General features: G+C 45.1%; 1 pseudogene; it reads left to right on the plus strand.

The window, feature by feature from the left end:
• Window positions 1-4,543: 4,543 nt before the first annotated feature.
• Window positions 4,544-11,940, plus strand: LOC135900523 (uncharacterized; annotated as a pseudogene).
• Window positions 11,941-21,600: the final 9,660 nt, after the last annotated feature.

A 21,600-nucleotide genomic window follows, 5' to 3' on the forward strand; every position in this document is an offset into this window, starting at 1 on the left:
TGATTTCCCTTTGCCCTTCTATCAGCTCTAAGATAATTTTCTGCATTTGAGGGCCCGGGTTTGTTTCCACGTCTCCACTACACGCTAGTAACAATACAATGGCCTCCCAACAGCCGGCAAAAAGTACACTGATTGCCTGTGGGCTCGACAACACTACAAGACAACGACAGTCATCTCGAATAGAGTCGGAGTAACGTTTCGCACCAACCTGTGCAAACAGCATGACAGGGTTTAGCATTCTTGTCTCTCCAGTGCTGCCAAGCCCACTCACGGCACATATAGCATCCTGGCTCAAACACACCGCCCTCTGGGTTGATGTCGATGATCCTAGTGTCTTCGCTGTCCATGCACCTTCGGCTACGATTGCCCATTCCGTAGGTTTCATTAGGCTTGCGCACATCTAAACACCAAGCACCATGTCCCGATGCGGTAAAATCGTTATCGGTCTGTTGTGTAGCCGAACGAAGCAGCCGCAGCACCTGTGCAAACAAGACAGGGTTTAGCATCCTAATCTGTACGGTGCTGTGAAGCCCACTCTATTAGTTACGTCGTCATGCCTCCACCGTCGTCTCAATCCTTCTGCCATCGCTGTCATGTAATCGTTGTTGCTTTCATTATCATGTCGTCACAGGCACCATCTTCTTCTCGACATCGTAGTCGTAATTCTTGTCAATGCACTTCCATGGACAGGCAGCTGGTGGGGAAGGGTCACGTGCGAGTATCAGTTTTTCCTCCTGTCGTTTCCCGACGAGGTACTAGGCGTGCACTTTCTAGCCCGATGTGCAAAACGCAAGTGATAACAGCAGGCTCTCTGAAGGTGAGGGGTCCTTGCCGGCTTGTCGCGAGAAGACGACGAAACACGTGGCTTGAAGAGCGCTGGCGTCGTCTGGGCTTTGAAGCGAAGCAATGGCAGCCATGAGGTCTTCAAGGCGCGCTTCGAACTCGGCAACCGCAGCGAGCTGAGGCGTAATCGCGATGACAGAAACCGAATAGCGATAATGTCCAGATTACAGCGAGCTCAACCAGTCGGTCCATTGTTGTGTCATCGGCGGCGACAAGGACGCGGAGAAAATGCTGGAGAATCCTGTGCAGTAAACGTTCCTTTTGCAGGGAGCATACGCCCAAGACCTCCCGCATCCTGGCGAGCTGTCAAGCAGGCTGAATCGCAAATTTTAAAATAGTACCACCGTGTGAGCCCTCCGCTGATCATCACGAGTAGTCAAAGATGATACTCCTGAACGTATCATGGAATTATAGGTTTTAAAAGTTTTCAGCGGTCCGTGACTGACATGAAATCTTAGTTTCAAATTTAGTGGGTTAATGATCGGTTCATGTACCATCATCAAATGTATCCCACGATGGAACATACATCTCGGCAGACGAGAAAGTCAGGTCTAATGCAGATGAGAATCGCCCACGTAGAAAATAACGTATTCCTTAATTGTGACACTGAAAATTATTGTCCTTCACCCAATGCCACAACCTTTTTTCCGCGAACATCCGTTTTCATACCCGATGAAGTGTGGTGAGAATTAAAATATCATGTCTGAAGCACTACAGTTGAACAAGTTCGGTACAATGAGTCCAAAGTGATCAGTACACCTGACTCCGTTCTGGAAGTACGCATTAACCGCTGTAAACGCAGGACAACCAGGCACTAAAAAATCTAATCCCAAAAGTTAGCAGTCTGAACACTCGTGTTCAAAAGAAACAGTTACCTTATGATACATTTTTGGATGAAACTAAAGCTAACAACCAGCCCTCCGTCTCTATCTAAGCGATAAAGACGAAATGTTCGCAAACACTTAATAGCAAATCACTGATGGAACGAAAGCCTAGATTCCTGAAGTAAAATAACATCTGGAAATAGGTTATGAACTTGATGAAGTTGGTCGACGTAACCGGAGGAGATGGGGCGGCAATTCCATTGAAGAGGTTTTACTGATGCAATGGTGATCCTAGTATAGATGATTCCACAGCAGCATGCAACGCATCCTGCTCGTGGTGTTCACTGTTTTTCCCTTTTTTCACTTCAGATTTAGGAGATTCAGTCGGAGACAGTGGAGAACTCTTGCGTCTATTGTTAACGGTTCCAAGCCTCATGTCTAAAATGAGTGGCTCGGTCCCGCAGACGCAGATAGCGGAGTACCACGGAAGTAGCATACTCTATTTTTGCCGCACATTCACAGTTCCTTTTTTTAATGATGAGCAGCAATACTAGTTAAAACTGGGGTAGCCGCAGAAGATTGCGATTCTAGAAGGCAGTTAGAATCTCGGTAATACCTTCGGGAAACCTATTGAAAGACGCGCCATAACTAATGGGATTGCTTTGTCAATAGCTGCGGTTACTGCTGCTAAATCTGTGGCTTCTAGAGACGCGGACTGACGGAATTCAGTGGCTGGGTAACCGAAATCGTGCTCTTTATTTTCCCCTATTGTTTGTGCAAGTGAATAATGGTGCTTCTCCGGAATTTCAAGCACCTGAATCTCACGGCCTCGCAGAGGAAAGTTATTATCTGTGGCACTATGTGTTCCTTCACGCAACAATACCTTCGCGCTTCTACATCGCAGGCTGATGCGGAGTGAGGATAGCCACAGTTGCAGCATCTCACTGAAGATATGCAGCCATTCGCACTGTGTTTATATCTCCAGCAGTTTCGACAGTGCATTGGTCTACGTATCAATCCCTCCAGACGCAACAAATACGGTCATGGCTTCACCTCAGACGAGCACGTTCAACCGGCCAACCATACAGTAACGCTTTCAGTTGGAACTTGGATATCACCTACTGACCTATTGCATCTATAGACAGAAACATCTGCTGAAGAGAGCATCTTCAAGAAAGCCTCAGGAGTGATAATGGTGGGTAACCCACGAACAATGCCTTCACGCATGCGAGGTGAGATGGCACAAAAGCACGAACCATGATGCTAACGAATCTCGTGCAGTTAAGCAAATCATTGAGGCACTGAAGACTAGACGACTTACATAGAATGCCAGTCCTGCCAAAACGCCTCACCCCCGGGGTGTCAATCAAATCTTCCGTTTTAGCACGCAGCTCCTCCTGAAAATTTTCCGATTCAGTCAAACGCAGGATCCGCCATCTTTGGGAACGAGCGCCACCGGCAAGGTATTCATGCCGAGGGAAACACTCCAAGGACACCGACTCAATGCGACGGCCAACCGACCAGGGCAGGCCCTGGCGGAGACCGGAGACTGGCATTCACGCTCCCTGGAAAAAAATGGAACAAAGAAGACCCCATAGAAGGACCAAAGCACTGCAATCTGTTAAATGGTGGCCAATTCTCTCTGGGATTCGAGACAAGAGGAAGCTTAAGCTTCCTTGGTTGGCAGGACTTCCCCATCGCAAACTAGACGAACCACGAACTCTTGGCTCCCCTCAGCTATCTCGTTTGTTCGTTTTCCTTACTTTGGTTTGCTTTATTCAGGCACCAGAGCGCAAACTCTACTGATCTTTTATTTCTTCGCTTCCCAGACAACTACGCTCCCGCACCGCTCATGGCATCGCTTGACCTCGTCTGAGGCGCTATAACGTAAAACTATTCCAAACTTTTCTATTCCAATTCGGCAATCAGCCCTCCGCGATTGGTCAAAAACTTTTTTGGAACAGCCCCACTTCACCTGTCTGTCACGCGGTGTAACCAAAACCACGAAAGCTCCCCATCTAATATGGTGTGTACAGACTGATTATGCATGATTTGACCGAAAAAAGAAAAATAGTAATTTCGAATTCGACGACTTTTTGCTATTAGCCCCGGCTATTGGTCAAAAGTTTTCGGGCTGCACCCATTTCACCTGGCTGTCACGCGACTTCACAAAACCGCAAAGACTTACCGCGTCCCAGTGACGTGTACGCAGATGCATTATTATCCCGAACAAAACTGAATTTTCTTCTGAATAGATGCAGGCTGGCCCGTTCCGAAAGGAATAAAAGATGGCTGCTGCCGGTCGCTCAGGCCCTTGCTACTCGCACCTGCCGGAAAGCATGGTTTTATAAGCATATAATAAAGCTTCTTGTGTGGCAGTGTAACGTTTTCTAGCACTTTCGGCATGTTTCCGACCTCATTCTGCCAACTCTTCCTTGCTGAGGATCCGTTTTAGCGTCATTGTTAACCTTCCGTTGCATGCCGCCGCGGTTTTCGACCAGCCGCCGCAAGCTCAGTAAAGCCTGTTTCACATGAAAGTGATTGAGCGAATGGAGCGAACAGCGGCGCGGCGCTGCGAAGCATTTCGCGAGGTTTCGTTTCACATGCATTGCCGCCGCGCGTTTTCCGCCGCTGCGAATACCAATGTTGCTGGCAAAAAACGCGGGACTTTCAGCCAGTTTCGGTAGTTTGCGACTACCTATATAAGCGTTGCTTTGTGCTTGATTCTGAAATTTTTATTTTATAAATACATATCCTGCGCTTTAAGTATCTAAATCATGCTTACTTTTTATATTTTGTGTTGTTTTGTAAAATGATGCGCATATGCGGCGCACAAACTCGCGAGCGTCTCGGCATTCTGCCATAATGGACGCTAGCGTGTGGACGGAGGCTGAGATGGAGGTGGATTTATGTGCGCCGCATGACGATTCCTACACGCATCTCCTTTTGCTCGACGAGTACTGCCTTTAAAAAAAACGGAAAGCTTTGCTCGAACTCCGGGTTCCACGGCGTTGGTGGGTGAGACCCATCTGGGAGAATCGGAAGGAGGAATCCGAGTTCCACACCGCGGTGAGTTGTGTTGGCACAGAAATATTTATCGTGTTGCTGGTACTTTACTCTGCAATATTTTTGTGCAGATGCCGCTGCTCATGAACGCCGACACGGAGTATTTTCAGAAGTACTATAAGATGTCGACAGAAAAGTTTGAGGAGCTCCATGCCCTCGTTGAAGGGCCGCTTACGAAGCCCTTCGTTGTGCGCGAACCTATACCGTCACGCGCACGACTTGCAATGACTCTCAGGTAGGTCGACCCGACGTGGTTGCTCAGTGGCTATGGTGTTGGGCTGCTGAGCACGAGGTCGCGGGAACGAATGCTGGCCACGGCGGTCGCATTTCGATGGGGGCGAAATGCGAAAACACCCGTGTACTTAGGTTAAGTGCATGTTAAAGAACCCCAGGTGGTCGAAATTTCCGGAGTCCTCCACTGCGGCGTGCCGCATAATCACAAAGTGGTTTTGGCATGTAAAACACCATAATATTTTTTCAGGAAGTCGCCGCATTTCATTGAGAAATCGGTGACCCGAGTACGCCAAGCTGACATTACTTCTGAGCTTCCTTCCAAGTACATGCCATAAGAGATGCAAATTCAAGATATCGCCCTGGCATTCAGAGTGGGCATCGCAACAGCTGATATTATTGTCCGCGAGACTTGCAAGGTGTTGTGGGAAATTCTTCAGCCCATTTGTCTCAAGGTATGTTGTTGGCAGGAAGAGACGGTTTAGATGGAGGTGAAACGCTAGGCGCCGCGTACTGTTCTATGGCAGTGCGCATTAAACCGGTCGAAATTAACCCCGAGCCCTTCACTACAGCGTCCTTCATAGCCCATGTCGCTTTGGGATGTTAAACGACCCCGTACACTACAGGAATCTTTTTCTCCCCATATGTGATGTAGGTAGCCTACAAATTGTAAGAATACTGCAGGGATAAATTCATATAAGCAATGATTGCTTATTAATCATCACTGCATATTCTAAGAGATTTGTTTTTAAGAACAGTTTAGCAATAAGCATCGTGTGAATTAGGCACTGTCCACTCTATGTGCACATTGTGAATGACAGTGAGGAAGGGCAAATTGCAAGAGAGCAAAGGGAGAACTGCATATCATGAATGTCCATTGTAATATTTCCAAAGGCACCTTTCCGCTTAAATACAAACTGAAGACAAAATAGGAAGCATGCGGATAGTGTTGAGAGTGTGAAGTCTCAAAAAGTATTGCATATGCTACAAGAGCTCAAGAGCAAGATCATGCAGTCCTCCCACCAATATGCACGTGGTTATATACTGTAAGGATACCAGAATTATATGTGTGGTCTGCACTCTTTGATTTGGAGTGTTTAGTGAATGGTTCCTAAGCTTACATGCCTCCCCCCTTTCGAAAAGAAAGAATATGCTGTATGTGATCTCTTGCTTGAGGCATTAAGATTTTATCGAAGTGTATATGCTGCTCTGCTTGTCAGTTCGTACTACAAATAAATAGAACGAACTAAAGACAGGGACGTTAAATAACTGCAGGATGGCACTTCTCTTTACATGCCGCTCTTTGGTTTGCACTGTTTCTCATCTTACACTAAAAATGCCTTTATGTCTCCAGAAGAGGGTTGTAGCGCCGAAAAACACAACAGACCGCAAGCGAGACGGGACAGGCGCATATGGGATGCGCCTGTCCCGTCTCGCTTGCGGTCTGTTGTGTTTTTCGGCGCTACAGCCCTCTTCTTGAAACATGCACCAACAGCCCCCCAACAAGTATTACTCAGTTACCTTTATGTCTTCTTTGTTCCCACCACAGTTGCCAACTACTTCCGATTGGCAGAAGGTAGCCGAAGGATTTTTTGAAAAATGGAACTTCCCGAATTGAGTAGGCGCCGTGGATGGGAAACACGTGCAGATTCAGGCCCCACCAAATTCAGGCAGCCTATACTTCAACTATAAAGTAATGTACACATTGACCCGTTTTTGTTTGTAAATCACTATTTTCTCAATATTAACCATTCATCATTCCAGGGCACATACTCTATAGTACTTATGGCTATAGCTGACAGCAATCTGAAGTTTATCCTTGCAGACGTTTGGGCCTATGGGCGGCAGAGCGATGGCGGAACACTCGGAGCCTCAAGGCTAGGGAAATTCTTGGAACGTGGCCTCCTCGGTCTCCCGGCACCAAAATGCCTACCAGAGACTTCAACGGTGACACCCCACGTTTTCGTAGGGGACGAAGCGTTCCAGCTTCGCCCCGACTTTCTTCGGCCTTACCCAGGTAGAGGCCTAGATGAAGGCAAACGAATATTCAACTATCGGCTCAGTCGTGCAAGGTTTGTTTCAGTGCTACATTAATTTACGGTATGGGTGTCATCACTGGCCTAGCGGCAGAAATTGTTGACCTAATTTGATGTACCTCTCGAGATCACAAGTGCAATGTACTTGTATCAAATTTTTTTTTTTCATTTCAGGAGGTGTGTTGAAAACGCATTCGGGGTGATGGCCTCGAGGTTTCGAATTTTTCGCCGAGTTATTAACCTGCACCCCGAGAATGCAGATTACGCGGTAATGGCTGCATGTGTGCTGCACAATTTTCTGAGTGAAGATGCAGCTTACATGCCACCAAACTATGCGGACTTGGAAGACTGCTACGGTAACGTGACTGAAGGCCAGTGGCGGGAAGAAGACACCCAAGCCATGCTTGAATTGGCGCCTCCGGTGGGCCATAACTACCGTGCAGTGCAGCTGCAACAAGGGAGATTTTCAAGGACTATTTTAATAGCACGCAAGGAGCTGTGCCATGGCAGTGGGCATCAGCTGGACTGCGGCACTGAAGACGATGCTCTGTGGCACCTCTCTCTCTGTGTCTGTCTCTCTCTCTCTCTCTATGTGTGTGTGTGTGTGTGTGTGTGTGTGTGCGTGTGTGTGTGTGTGTGTGTTTGTGTGTGCAGCAAGCAAGCAAGCAAGTTTGGCATGGGGAATAAACATGGCATGGGAATAAACCGGAATACGCCTTATTCTTCTTCGTACGATGGGTGCACAAGAAGGCCCACTGGGTATTTCGCTTGACTGTAATGCTCACAAATGCTCAGCAGCTCCATCTTTAAATGCATCAGCATGTGTGCAGGAGTTGCTTCAACTTGTGGTCTAAGTGACAGCAAAAAATGGCTTGAAGCGTCCATCGGCCTGTGAGCAGCAATGGCATTCCGCGCGGATTGCAGCTGCCTATCTGTCTCGTCCAGTTCGTGGCGCCTCTTTTGTCGTTTATTTACCCTTGATGACGGGACACCTATTGTGCTGGGGGTTGCCGTCATAGACCCCGCTTCATTTGCATCTGCACAGCCTGGGGTTTGAAACAGTACTTCGAGGGTATCCAAAGAGGCACCTGGACCAACTGAGAGATCAGTTGGTCCAAGGTTGCAGTAGCTCCTGCCTAGAATGTGCACGAAGTGTCAACTCGTTTTCACATGCACATTACTTGTTGCTTACCGTCTCGTTTCAACGGCATCCCTGAGGAACTCTAGCTGCTGCATATATGGCCAAATTGATTTGCTAGCAGCTGCTGCTCCACTCTTCTTTGTGTCTGCTTCATCTTTAATTTCCTTTCTGAAAATATCTTTGATATTTTTCCACCTTGTTTGGATTTCTTCTGTAGTCACTGAAATGGGGACCAGTATACCATATGATGTTAATCAACAGAAGGGATAAATAATTTTGAGCTCATATAAAGGTCAAAGTTTTGCATGAACATGCGGATTTTGCCATCTGTGAGCACAATAATAAAATAAAGCCCACATGAACGGGCCTACTCGCAGTAGCTTTAGCTCGGGCGCAACTCCGATGCAGCCTATTCAATTACGTCTAAAACACAAAAACACTTTTCTAAAATAACCACTGGGCCGATGTTAATGAAATTTGTTGTATTTGAGAGAGAAAAATTCTGGTCACTGTTGGTTGCGGAATTTCTATTTAGGGCCTTAATTTTGTTACAAGAATTTCCAAAAATTCGGAAGTTAAGAATAGACGCACCAAGTTTACAAATTAATTACTCGATCAAGAGCAGATATCGCGATTCTGTAAACGGCATCTATTGGATCATTCAAAGCGGAGAAATTCCATATGCGAATTTATATTTTACGTGAATTCGTTACGATATGTACAAGGGTTCTGCGAAAATTGCATTTACACATTACTAAATTCTTTGAGAATCATGTGTGACATATCAATTTTGTCAGCGTTAGATGTATATTAGATGCAATCCACATAATTGTGCCATCGTTTTTCGTTACTGAGTTACGCAGTCGTAAACTTGGTAGTTTCGTTTTCCGAAAATGTGCGCTTTTTGCCAATTTTTAATAAAAAATTGACCATTTAAATAAAAAAATTCAAAACAAACAGTCTCTAGACCGTAAGTTCATCTTTTAAATGCGACAAACCTTGTCGAATTTAGTGCAGTGGTTGCCAAAAACGAATTGTCCTTTTGCATATATTTAGATGGGAACACCTCAGCTAAAGCTTCCTCTTACTAAAATGACAGCTTTCTTTCTCTCGTGGTTGCATAATTAAAGAAAAGGCGTTTCGCTAGAGAAGCGAGAAAAAATACTTTTAACACAAGCACTGTCATTCCATTCAAGAGTCTGGAAAATTAAAAAAAATATATTTATCAACACTGGCAATCTCGCAGTTCAATACAACAGTTTTTTTTTTTCGCTTACCGGTGTCAAAGTGTTTCAGCAAGGCGTCCCTTACTTCTTCCCAAAGGGAGTCTTTAGACGTCCTATTGCGGAAGTTGTCTTTCACATTCCAGAGCAGTGGCCGTTTTGAAACTTCAGTGATAAGCAGTTCGTTGAAAAGCTCTCTTGGCATGTTGCCCGTACCACGAGTAGCAAGTATATAAACATCGTCCTATGTGCAGGCTTTCCCGCACCAGTCCTCCTCTGGTCACGTGGCGAAGCGGGCCGTTCGGAAGCGGCGCTGCCGCTCTGCCGCCGCGATGAAATTCCAACTTGCCCGAACCTCGCCGCTCACGCCGCTGGTGCCGCCGCCGCCACTCGAAACCGATTTCTGCGGCGCGGCGGCAGGATTCGCGAGCATTTTCGCTTCCATGCGAAACAGGCTTAAGAGAAAGCGGATCAATCGCAAACGCCGGCCCCACCTTCTTCATCCGGTTATCAATTTTCAGTGCAGTGGCTCGGCCCTATTGAATCCCTCTCCACTTGAGCTTGCTCCTCGCTTCTTGTCAGCCAATTAGATAAAACAAGCCATTCAGTGTAGGCACTGTTATTCGTTTTTCAAGCAAACAAAAGTGACCTCCTATGAACGAACAGAGCGTTTGATTGGTCTGTTCAGACACCCCCTGCAGGTGACCGCCTGCTGCTTGCGTTGGCGGTTACGCAAATTTGACGTCAGGAGATTGGAATAAAAACATATTGGAATAGTTTTACGTTATAGGGCCCCAGGTTTCGACTGTTGTCAACTGTTTAGATTAGAGTTTCTGTTTAGAGTTCTGTTACTGTTTAGTTATATTAGATTTAGAGTTTCTGATTATCAACAATTGTCTTATTGGTAGCCCTCAGTCAAAATTCTACGTCTGCAGTCCTTAGAATTTACCTTTCCCTGTCATAGGCAACAACTTTCAGTTTGGATGGTTCAACACTTTTCCTGTGAGAGAATTTCTGCGTCTCACATGTGCCGTACTCACGAAATTAAATGCAATAGACGTACGGTTGCCAGAGTCAGTGGCCTGAAGCAAAATTCCTGCTCCGAAAACGCTGTCACCCGCGATGGACCATTTTGGTTCCACTAGCTCTCGCCGTCGATGTTGCATGTAGAGGCAGCAATGCGCTCCACGTGACTCGTTTTCAGTACTTGCCAGTGCCGTATTTGAAAGGAAAATCGGAGTTGTCCCCGAGGTAACGCTTCCTCTAAAACCTAGAGCAACATGATTGAAAGTTTGAAAACGCGCACCTGTCGACGTTATAGGTAAGTTTATTCGAATCGACTCCTGATTCGACGCGACTCCTGATTCGAGTCGAATCAGGAGTCGCGTCGACACTACACCACTAATTTGATTGCATCTGTTACTACTTGTCCCTCGCAATATAAATACTGGGGTTAGTTCATAGTCCGTCTTAAGTATGCTTTCAGCACAAGGCTCAATGTATACAGAGACAAGAAACTACGCAGACAGACCAGGGTAGTCCCTGGTGTTCCAAGATTACAACGATATCAAGCGTCAAGGCGTAACATGCAAGCATGTAAAAAAGCCTCTGGGTTTTTAGCTGCTCAGCTGCGCTGTCCATACAACTAGACAGAGTTTCCATGCAGTTTGTCAGTTGGGTCGGGCAGACTCTATCGACTAAGCACTGTTCGCCTGGAGGGACACTGAAGGGACAAATCAATGGTAGCTAGTTTTATGTAATAACTAGAGTAGTACTTTTTCGATAACGGGATTTTTGAGATAAGAAGCACACTAAAGCGACAAATATTTGTGTCGCGACGCCAGATGGCTATTCCCATGCCAACACATGATTTTACTGATTTAGGCAACGCCTCCTCGAAGATACCTAATGTTTCTCCATGCATAAAAATAATACCTTTAAAGCGGTCAATGATAACGACTGACACATTTCGGAACATTTCCTTGACGAAAATTATGCCACAGGCACTTGTACAGCACCTGTATCGCGACGCTGCAACGATGTCATCGGCGCCGCGGATTTGTGCACGAAATATAAAACGAATTGTTTGTCTTTTATTTTCTACGCTAACAATGACTGTTAACACTGTCGAGTCAACACGTTTAGAGTGCCCATAGAATTTCGTACATTAGTACAAGGAACTGTATCACTATTGTCTACGAGAGCTACAAGCAGGGTGGTTTTTGAATGATGGTAAGTACAAGACTTTCATTAAACTTCTTCCTTGTGGCTTTAGACAGCACCGTGATTTTCAAATAGTGAGCATATTCAAGAATGTACTGCGTCATAAGTAATAAGTTAACCTTTATAAATATGTATGACAGCATGATTCAAACACTGCACCTCTAGCACAGAAGTCTGACATTGAAATCATTATGCCAAAGTTGCGTGGACAAGGGAAACCATTGCATTAGCAGCGATTATGCGTGTTCACTGAGCCTTATTACCTTCTGCACTGGAAAGAAGTATACATTGCTTCGAAATTTCGGCAGATGAAGGCAGATAAAGCTAACAACCGAGGCCGCAAGAACGTGTGAAGACGCAAGCCTGAAGGCAAATGAAACCATGCGCTAACTGTCATTCTCATGGTAAATGAGCTATCGTAGCACTAGAGTTTTCTCTAATAATTCCCCTAGAAAACTATATGATAGTGTCCCAAGAATACTACCCTAATTAAATTCGATTAAACTTTCTTCATTTTTCCCCCTCTATTAAGTCCGAGCTGCTAGCATTATCGCGAGATTGACCGGGAAGATTTAGTAGTAACGCACGTCTCGACTCTTTCACCTCGCGTTCACAAAACCGCAAGATTGTTTACGCTTCAGCTGTAAGCTTGATTGTGCCCACGTAGATGCACATGAATGGTCTGCTTGTTTCACTCTAAGAGAAAGACAATTGAGACTTCATAGTATAGCTGCACATGTGGCGACCAGTGTAAATGAATGCTCGCGCCTTTGGGCTAACTCTAATTGCTGTCGCTCTTGGACGATCCGCTAATTTCTGCTCCGCGTTAACTAAGGTGGACGGCAACGGCCATGCACGCAGGAGCCTCGAAGGTAGGAACTTCACTCGTTGGGATCCGTTTCGAGACTGGTTTATTTACAAAAGATAGACCGAAGAAAGGAGAAGGGAAAGGGAGAAGTTACACAAAGTCCACGTTCTCTTTTGGCCGCACCGAGGCCTTCGTCCTTGTCGGGGGCGCTCGCGCCTCGCACTGAGTGGGCGGTTCGCCGAAAAGGCGGTGGAACGGATCAGGTTGTTGATAGATGCGCCGGACGGCACATGCTGCAGTGGGGCGCCTCTCGTCCGTTCGCCGGCTCCCTCTTTTTCTTGTGTCGTCGGTCCCCCAACCATGGGTGCCTCATGGGTACCTCTCAAAGTATTTTAGACCTTTGCATTACAAGCTTTCCGCCTGACGTTGTCAAATCGGGTGTATTGAAGTGCGATTTAAGTGACCATTTGCCAATCTACTGCATTTTACCTCACAAAAGGCCTAATTCAAATAAGCAACCAGTTTTTATCCGCCATTACTCTGAAAAAATTATCAGCAAATTCAAATATCTTCTCTCAAATCAAAGGTGGGACTCCATTTTAATGGAAACAGATGCAAATAAAGCGTACGAGGCTTTTCTTTCCTGCTTTATGGCTGCATACGAGAAGTGTTTTCCCCTCGAGCCATGGGTAAAACGAAAAAAGATAAGGAAGCCTTGGATCACTCATGAACTGCATATGAGAATCAAACAAAAAAACAGGCTGTTTGAAAAATTCCTGAATACCAAGCATGAAAATGACTTTACACTGTTTAAAAAAGTTCGAAACAAATTAAATGCAGATATTAGAAAATCAAGATTTGAATACTACATAACAAAGTTTGCAGACATTACGGGTAACTCACGGCTAATGTGGCAAACCGTGAGGGAGGTACTCTCGAAAAATTTCCAGCACAAAAAGGTTCCGTATCAAAACGACGCTATGACTGACAACGAAGTCGCAAATTTATTTAATGACCATTTCATTGCAGTCGGATCATGCGATGGGAATTCAGTTGATTCACCGTGCGAGCAGTTCATTGCATCAAACGCCGCAAACACATTGTTTTTAGCACCCACTGACGAACGTGAAGTGCTAGATATTATTCTGACACTAAAAAATGGCTGTGCTCCAGGAGCAGATGAAATTAAACCGAAACCTCTAAAGGCTGTAGGTGAAATAATCAGTTGTCCGCTCTCTCACATTTGCAACATTATTTTATCTACAGGCGTTTTTCCGCAGAAAATGAAACTGGCCAAAGTGACTGTTGTGCACAAGGGTGGCCCAGCGAACGAACTAACAAATTATAGGCCTATATCAGTACTACCAGTATTTGCAAAGGTAGCCGAACAGGTTATAAACAAAAGATTCGTCCGCTTTCTCACCGCGCAAAATATTATAGCCGATGAGCAATTTGGCTTTAGGAAAGATAGATCAGCCGAAACCGCACTCCTCGGGATAAAGGAAAAAATTCTAAACAACATTGAAGAAAAGGCACACACCCTGGGAATTTTCCTCGACTTCAGAAAGGCATTCGACTGTGTTCAGCACGATGTTCTAATAAGAAAGCTTCCACTTTACGGATTCCGTGGCGTGTCGTTGACCTTAATTGAGAGCTATTTAACGTCAAGAGAGCAATTTACTGTCATAAATGCTGCAGCCTCACACGTAAAAACAATAAAATATGGTGTGCCTCAGGGATCTATTCTCGGACCTGTACTCTTTATTTTATACCTGAATGATATTGTGAATATACCAGGCAGCGAAAACCTAGTGTTGTACGCTGATGACACTAATGTCTTTTTCTCAGGTATTGACCCCTACGCGCTCGAAAGAAAGGCTAACTATTGGTTGACCGGCTTGAGTACATGGTTAAAACTAAACAAGATGCAATTAAATGCTAGTAAGACCAAATACATTCTCTTCAGAGCAAAAGGTGTAAAAGCTCCTGACAACCTAAACTTAAACTTTGAAAACACTCAGCTGAAACAGTGCTCGCAAATTCGTTTTCTAGGTGTTCTGTTTCAAGAAAATCTCTCTTGGAATTCGCATGTTGATCAGCTTCGAAGTGATCTTTGTCGGGCGGTTGGCATTTTAAACAAATTGAGATATCTCCCGGCGTCCATAAAGCGGCAAATATACTATTCATTAATACATTCCCGTTTAAGCTACTGTTCCCTTGTATGGTTAACGACGACACAAACAAATCGAGATTCCCTCTTTGCAATTCAAAAGCGGGCGTTACGAGCTATTGGGAAAATACAGTTATTGCGCAGCTGCTGGCCCTTGTTTAGGTCTTATGGAATACTAGAAATAAGTAAACTGCACACATACAAATTATGTCTGGAAATATTACGCCAGTACAAACTAGACAAAATAACCTTCGAAACCACCTATCACACTAAACTTAGCACATACGAACTTAGGAAACAATGTATGGAAACACCTCGTGTACGCACTAATTACGGTTTTCAGAGGTTAGGATGGCAAATTCCTGACTTAATTAATCAATACCCTATTATTCTGGATACTGTACGCAGCACTCCCTCTATACGTAAATACAAAATGTTAATTAAAGCAATGCTCATAAATGAACCTTAAAGGTGAAAACTGAACGTATACCTATCACTAGTGTGTTTTGTAAATACTGCTATGATCGAATTGTGCTTTGAAGTATGCTGTTTTGTTTTTCCGCCGAAAGCCTGTGTTTTGTAAGGATGTCTTATGCATTGTGTAAAAAATATTGAATGTGTGTTCTATTATGTAATGCTCTTTCTTGATTTTTGTAGCCTGTGGTGCCGCCTGTCATCCGGGTGGCGTGGCCTCGTCAGGCAAAGTATGCCTTTTGCCACGTCACCCTGGACAACCTTTTCGTTGTCTTAAATAAATTCTGAATGAATGAATGAAACAATGTATGCTGCTCGTTTGCGACTTTCAACATCCTCCCCCACAATGAGCGCCGGCTCATTCTCGGCCACCATTGTTAGCACAGGCTGGCGCCTCACTGAGCTCGAGTGGGTACAAGGCTTGTACGGGTCATCGCAGTTCGCTTTGGTTCGGGAGAAGGATCTTGCAAGCACGCATTCGGCCATCTCTTCCTGGAAAAGTCTGCAAAACACGACACATTTTCCACATCTGGCATGAGGCTCGATCATCCCCGAGGAGAACTATCTCTCCCACACCGATGCCTCTTCCTCTGCCTGGCTTTGTAACATGCGCTGAGCGAAGCTGCAGTAGGTATTCGCGTCTCCACCATTTCCATAATGAGTCAACAAGCCTGGCGCGTCTCTTCCATAGGCGTGTTAGTGTCTGTGCAGACGATTTGACTTCGGTGGTCTCTCGGAAGGGAGGCAAGCTCGTTAGCCTGCGACCGACTAGGAAATGTGCTGGAGTCAAGGGCATAAGCTCCCCCGCGTCCGAAGAGACGAAAGTCAACGGACGAGAATTTACGGTCGCCTCGACTTGGGTTAGAACCGTGGGGAGGCTGTCATGGTCAAGGCAGCTCCTTCCGAGCACTGTGCGAAGGGTGGCCTTCATGGTTCTCACCTTTCTCTCCCAAAAGCCACCCCACCACGCCGCTCTCTCAACAATAAATTTCCAACTGATATTTTGTGCACTAAAAAAGGACTGGACCTCGCTTCCCTTTATGGCGTGGAACATCTGGTTCAGATCTTTAAATGCCCGTTTAAATGTCAATGCGCTGTCGGACAGAACCGTCTTGCAGATTCCCCTCCTTGACACAAATCTCTTAAACGCCATCAGAAATGACTTCACCGAGAGGTCTCTAACAAGCTCCAGGTGAACGGCTCGTGCTGTCGCACAAGTAAACAAAGCAACACAAGCTTTGTGTTCGGACACGCTATCATTGTAGAATATGGGCCCCGCAAAGTCGATACCCGTCGTCTGAAATGGCTCAGCCTGGGTCACTCTGTAGGGGGGAAACGGGGCAGTGGGCTCTTGTGCAGCTCGGCAACTCTGCCTGTGGCACGGAAGACAGCGTCGAATGACCGATTTCATGGTCTGTCTTCCTCGAATAATCCAGAAGCATTCTCGAAGTTGGGATAACGTGTCCCGTACTCCGGCGTGCAGTAGGCGTCTATGCTCCCAAGAAATGAGCAAGCGTGTGAACGGATGAGACGGTGATAATATTACGGGATGCCTAGCGCTTTCTTCTTCTGTGCTGTACTGAAGCCGCCCGCCAAATCTCATTATACCATCAGCATCCAAGAATGGGTTCAACGCTATTACCGACGATGCCCGGTCGAGCGGTCTGGCGGCACGCAGCGCGCAAACATCGTTGCCGAACGTATCTAATTAACAGGTTCTTTGCCAAAGCTTTTCCGCGTCGGCTACCTCTTCAGCCGTCACCTCGCCCGTAAGTTTCGACCGGCCGCGGCAGTTTAGAATGAAACGCCTCACCCACGCTGATACGCGGAGCACTCTGGTTAGTGAGCTATGGTCTTCCAGGTTCATTAGTGCTTCCGGTGTGCTCTCTGTGATGGTGTGAAGAATATGGACCGCTCGCTCTTCTGCCATGTAGAGCTCGCCCTCCCGGATATCTGGTACCGCAATGACTCGCTCTTCCCTTTTAAGCCACTCTGGGCCTGTCCACCAGTCCTTGCGGCCGACCAGCTCCGCAGGCAAGATGCCACGGGTAAGCAAGTCCGCCGGGTTCTCTTTGCCGGGACAATGTTGCCATACAGTTGGGTCTGTTAGCATTTGAATTTCCAGCACTCCATTGCAAATGAACGGTTTCCACCTTTGCGCAGAACTCCTGATCCAACTGAGTGCGACAGTTGAGTCTGTCCAACAGTGCACGGAAATGCCGTCTACGTTCAGTTGTTTTGTCAGGTAGCCTGCGAGCCGTGCACCAATCAGCGCTCCCATCAGCTCTAGCCGCGGCAGTGACAGTCGCTTCAGTGGAGCGACTCTGGCCCTTGCCATTAATAGTGCTATGGTGATTTCACCCTCTTCATTTTGCGCCTTTATGTAGGTCACTGCACCTTATTCTTTGGGGCTCACGTCACAAAATAAGTGCAGCTCAGATTTCGTTCGGGCATGTCTTAGGTTACGAGCCAATATTCTTGGGACTGATATCTGCCGAAGTTGAGGAAGCTGTTGGCACCATTTATCCCATGTCTCCTGTAAATCTGAAGGAAGCCTTTCGTCCCATGCTGTACCCCGCTCCCAGAGGCTCTGGAACATGATCTTCGCCGTGATGGTAATGGCCGAGAGAAAGCCAAATGGGTCAAAAATGCGCGCCGAGGCCTGTAATGCGAATCGCTTCGTGTCCTGCCGACTTGCCAAAAATCCAATCAGGGCGGTCATCTCAAAAACGTATTCGTCTGTGTCAGGCCTCCATTCTACACCGAGAATCTTTGTGGGGCCTAGCTCCGGTAGAGGTTTTTGGGCGCTTTCAGTTTCGGCAAACAATGCAATCAGTTCTGGGTAGTTTGATCGCCATTTCCTAAGGTTCATACCTGCAGCCTTGAGTATAGACTGCGATTCCCTGATTATGCGCTTCGCCTCTTCTACACTGTCGGCACCAGTAACCAAGTCATCTATATACAGGTTGTCACTCAGGATCTTAGTGGTGCGAGGAAATTTATCCTGTACCGTTTTGAGATGATGGCTTAAGGTAGCTGCGAGGAGGAACGGGCTACATGTAACGCCGAATGGCACCCTTGTCATGCGGTACTCTTTGATTGAAGGGAGTGCGTCGGCCTGCCTTGGTGTACTTTGATACCACAAAAAGCGAACAGCGTCGCGTTCACTCTCTACAAGCTCGATTGGAAGGAAAGCCCTTTCTATACCGGACATTATGGCCACATTATGGACTCGGAATCGAATCAGGATGTCCGCTAGGTTTGGATTTAGGTTAGGTCCTGCGAAGAGGACGTCGTCCAGTGACAGCTTTCCCGCCGCTTTGGAGGAGGCATTGACTACGACTCTCAACTTGGTAGTTTCGCTACCAGGCCGGACAACACCTCGGTGTGGCATGCAGTAAATGGGCCCCAGCGGGGACTCATCCAGTTCGTTCGCTTCCTCGGCGTGTCCAGCTTGCAGGTATTTCCTGATTGCCTGATCGTAGTCTAGAATGGTTTCTTCATGTCGCAGCAGCTTCGCCATTAATGAGTGCAGTCTGTGCGATGCTATGCTCTTGTTGTCTGTTAAGTCTGGCGCGTTTTCTTTCCATGGGAGAGCTACTTGTTTCAAAGTTTCAAAGTTTTATTTCATCTCTCAACAAAGAGAAAGGGGGTGTCGGGAAAAAGCTGCATTACTGCAGCTTGACTAAGCCCGGCCCCCTGTGGTACAATTCGACAGTGTGCAGCAGTAGTATAGGTACATAAGTCAAGGCACTTAACAGGCAATGTGAAAAAAAAAGGTAACATGGACGTGCAGGCAGTATTTTTTTTTCTTCTGCAGAACAACAACAAAAGAAATTGAAGAAAATAGAATTACATACGAAATAATTTCAGAAAAATAAGCTGTGAATACAGTTAAAAAATGAACAAAGATTGAATACATCAGATGTATCAAACTCGATATAAATAGACAACATAAGCATATGTGCATACATACACATATACATACACTGATACTAATGTATACCAATACAAATCTACGTACTAATATGTATACAATAATCCAATACAAGTACAGAAATCACACAGCGGGATTTTGCGAGAGGAAGTAAGTGAAAAAAGAACGAGGAGACATAGTATCCGGGTTTAATCCACTTGTAGTTAGGGTATTTAGTAGATCAGCTATGCGGTAGGACATAGATTGATGTCCATAATTAGTACGACAAAAGCTTGTTAACCAAATGTCGGTATGTCTCGTGTTATAGGGAATTTCGCGACGATTCAGGTTAAACAAGTTTACATAATCAACATTTCCCCTTCTCAACGTTGTTCTGTACAGGCATGCTAGACGAAATGAATAAATGAATTCAACCGGCATTATTTTTTATTCGTTAAAATATTTAGACGTGTGTTCTTTGGAGGAAAGATTAGCTACAGCACGAATTGCTCGTTTTTGACATAATTTTACTTTAGCGATGTTTTGTTTTGATGTCGTTGCCCAGACCAGGTGACAGTAATTTAGTGTAGAAAGAAAAAGTGAGTTATATACAGTTCGTTTCACAGTGGTAGGCAAGACATGTCGGTGTCTATGCAACAGTCCCGTTATTCTGTTTAGCTTTCCGCAAAGAGATTCCACATGTTTGTTCCAAATCAGATTTTCTGAAAATATAACTCCTAGTGTTTTAACCTCGTTTAAAATTTTAATTTCCTCACTTTTTAAATACAGCCTGTCTTCAAGATTTAGGGCCTTATGCTTTGGGCGAAACATGATCGCTTGCGTTTTTTTAGCATTAATTCTTAAATAGTTTCTATCACACCAATTTGCGATATCCCGGAGCACAATGTTTGCATAATTGACGAGAGTGTCCTGATTTGTGCCCCTGAAAAAAATGGTGGTATCGTCTGCATAGCCTATCCATTTGATGCTTTCAGCGGTCGAAAAAAGATCATTCATGTAAACAATGAAAAGAAGTGGTCCGAGAATGCTCCCTTGTGGCACACCATGTGGGATGGCCTTTATTTTTGAGTTTGAATGATTATGGCAAACGTACTGACACCGATGTTGCAGATACGAAGACAAAAGCTCGTTTGCGTGACCACGTACTCCGTGTTGGTCAAGCTTAGCTAAAAGTGTAATATGATGAACAGTATCGAATGCTTTCGTGAAATTTAAATATATACCTAAGACTAGTTCTTTTGCATCAAACGCTGTAGCTATGAATTCTTTTTGTGTTAGTAAAGCCAATTCCGTTGATTTGCCTTTGAGAAAACCATACTGAGATGTCGAGATGAGCGAGTGTTTGTCTAAGAAACCATACAATTGCTTGTGCAGGATTTTTTCTAAGCCCTTCGAAAAGACAGGCAAAATGGAAATCGGCCTAAAATTATTTGGGTCATTTTTATTTCCACCTTTGTGGATTGCTACCACTTTTGCAATCTGCATTTCCTTCGGAAAGCAGCTCTTTTCTAAGCATAAGTTGTAGATTTCAACTAAAATGGGCGCAATTATGTCTATAACAAATTTGACTGGCCTAACTTGCATGTCATTTACATCACGTGATTTGGAATTTTTTGAGCCATAAAACCCATTTTTAACTTCATTTTCACTTGTGGGAAAAAACACCATACTACCAGAAAATTGTGCTGTTTTATGAATCGAGGGTATGCCTGTTTTGTTGCAACTTGTAGGCTTTCCAACAGCTATGAAATGATCGTTCAAAACATTTGAAAGATCTTCTCCGCGGACAACGCGGTCGTTCACAAGCATGCTGTTAACATTAGAATCATTGGTCTGTTTTATAAGACTGTTTAGTCGCTTCCAGAGCAGAGCCGAGTTGCTCACCACATCGTTAAAATAGGCTTGGTAATACTCTTTTTTCGCGGCGTTTAGTTTAGCGTTTAGCTTATTTCTAAACACCTTGAAGGCCTTAAACTTGTCAACGTCTTTGGTTTTCACAAATTCCCAGTACATGCGGTTTTTAAAATTTATCTGCTTGTAAAGGGAAGTGTTTATCCAAGGTTTTCGAGAGTTCTTACATTTTCTGATTACGATATCTGGAAAATGTTTCTTATATATGGTGTTAAAATCCACAATGAACGCTTCGTACATGCTATCTGCGTCGGTACACGATAGAACATGACTCCAATCATGAATTTGAACTTCCCATCGAAAAGCATGAAGGGAACGATCGGTAATATGCTGCGTATGCACAAGCATGCTACGTTCACGCTTTTCTTCATTTCCATCAGAAATAAAAGCAAAGACAGGAAAATGATCGCTAATATCGCACATAAGTGTTCCACTTGACACAATTTCACAGTCTGCATTTGTGATAAACAGATCAAGTAGACTAGATGTTCTATCAGTGATGCGGGTTGGTTCATTTATAACATTTTTAAATCCACTAGATGTGATAATTGACTGAAAATCACTACTAATGCTGGAAACAGATAGCAAATCTATGTTCAGGTCACCACTGAGAAATAGTACATATTTGTTTTGGGACACGAATTCTAACATTTCCTCAAAAAAATCAAGAAAAACTTGACACCGAGCGTTAGGAGGCCGGTAGACCACTGATA

Source organism: Dermacentor albipictus, chromosome 5, assembly GCF_038994185.2.
Source record: "Dermacentor albipictus isolate Rhodes 1998 colony chromosome 5, USDA_Dalb.pri_finalv2, whole genome shotgun sequence".
NCBI classification, from domain to species: domain Eukaryota; kingdom Metazoa; phylum Arthropoda; class Arachnida; order Ixodida; family Ixodidae; genus Dermacentor; species Dermacentor albipictus.